The following is a 2,231-nucleotide window of genomic DNA, read 5'->3' as shown; positions in this document are numbered from 1 at the left end:
TTTTTTTTAAGTTCAGCTTTCATATTGTTTTAGGTACATTTTTCAAATGTTCTGTATCGAGGATGACAATTTTTGATATTTGGCACTCTAAAGTGGGTAATCCAAATGAAAAAATGCAACACGTCCTGAGCACTTTGACCGAAACATCATCCCTTTCTGACGACATCGAAAATATTGATTTAGAGACTTTAAGCCTTAAAATTAAGAATATTTGTAAACGAATTTCCCACTACTGGGCAAAGTCGAATCGTACTAGATCTAAATTCTTAGAAAAATATTCAGATTGGCTGCATGTCGTTGAAAAAATTGATGTACAGCGAACTGAGTTACGTGTATCTCAGAGCTTTGACGAAGTTAAACCATCAACTTCTTCATCGCATGGCCGTCCGAGAATTAACTTTGACGACACCAGTAAACGTACAAAAAGGAGAAGATTGGCTAGTTTGTCTAACCAAGACCCTTCTCTTGTACAGTCATTGCTCAATGCGTCCGATAGCTTGTCTTGTCCTGAAATCGATTCTAGCGAAGTTTTATCGCTCATTGTTGAAGCTCAGTTAACTCGACATCAATATATATTAGTAAAGAAATTTATAGACAATAAGTTTTCAAAAACCATTTTCCCATCTTACCAAAGTGTCGTGGAATCTAAAAAACACTGTTATCCTTCAGATATTACTGTTACAGAATCATCCGCCGAAGTCGAACTTCAAAGTTTATTAGATCATACTGCCAATCGGATTCTCAAGTCTCAAAAAGATGTTTTGGATAGTGTACCTAATGAGTCTCTAGATAAGATATCTTTGATAGGGAAATGGGGTTTCGATGGCAGTACAGGGCATTCAGAATATAAACAGTGTTTTTCTGACTCCACTCTTGAAGACAGTAGCCTGTTTGTTACTTCGTATGTGCCACTTCAGCTTGTTTTGACAACAGATAACAAAGAAAATTCAGTAGTTTTGTGGAAAAATCCTCGTCCTTCATCAACTCGATACTGTCGTCCTATACGCCTCCGATATTTGAAGGAATCGACTGCAGTGTCAGTTGAGGAAGAAGCTCATTTTAAAGATAAAATAAGGAACTTGCAGCCTACTGTTTTCAAGGAAGAAGATCGCGAATATCGCATTACTCATTGTTTGCAACTTACTATGGTAGATGGTAAAGTGTGTAATGCACTTAGTGGTGTTTCTTCATCAAAATGTTTTATTTGTAACGCCTTGCCCAGTGAAATGAACAAAATTGACGAATGTTTAAATAAGGAAGTCGATGAGAGTAAATATGAATTTGGTTTATCACCTCTTCACGCGTTAATACGTTTTTTTGAATATTTTGTTCATGTCGCGTACAAGTTAGATGTTAGGAAATGGCAAGCTAGGTCCGCTAATGACAAAATGCTTGTTGCTGCAAAAAAATCATATGTTCAGACTCAATTTAGAGAAAGATTAGGGCTTATAGTGGATAAGCCTAAAAGTGGCGGAAGCGGAACATCAAACGATGGTAATACAGCCAGGCGGTTTTTCTCGAATTCAGAAATTTCCGCTGAAATTACTGGGATCAAGAAGGATCTCCTAGATCGTTGCTGGATCATCCTTCAATGTTTAAATTCGGGATATAATATTAATAAGACGAACTTCGAAGAGTTCGCTTTAGAGACGGCTCGGCAGTTAGTTGCCGAGTATCCGTGGTATAACATGCCTGCTTCCGTTCACAAAGTTCTAATACATGGTGCTAATGTTATAGATTACGGTTTGTTGTCAATCGGAGAGTTGTCTGAAGAAGCAGCTGAAGCGACTAACAAATACATCAAGTCTTTTAGAAAAAATCATACGCGTAAAATGAGTCGCATTGTGACCAACACAGATTTAGTAAATAGGCTGCTTCTTCATTCAGATCCCTTCATAACAGGTCTACGAAAGTTACCTGTTAAAAAAAAAGGTGTACTGTCAAAAGCTGTATTAGACTTGTTATGTATTTAAAGTTAATATTGTTGAGATTTAATGTATTTTGGTATAATTTGTGTTTTGTTTGTATTTTGTAAAATGAACTTTTTTATGTATTTTTATTGTTTTAATTTATTCATTTGTGGTTATTGTTAATACAAATAATCATTATTTACACAGTTTTACCATTAAAAGTCGCAGTATAAAATGTTTTAGATACATCGTCTAAAAACAAAATTACTGCGAGACATTTTTACACCTAAATATTGTCAAATATTTTTTAAAATGTATAAT

Source organism: Hyposmocoma kahamanoa, unplaced genomic scaffold, assembly GCF_003589595.1.
Source record: "Hyposmocoma kahamanoa isolate Upper Pololo Valley unplaced genomic scaffold, ASM358959v1 94, whole genome shotgun sequence".
In the NCBI taxonomy this organism is placed as follows: domain Eukaryota; kingdom Metazoa; phylum Arthropoda; class Insecta; order Lepidoptera; family Cosmopterigidae; genus Hyposmocoma; species Hyposmocoma kahamanoa.
Note: the sequence above shows the minus strand (reverse complement) of the source record.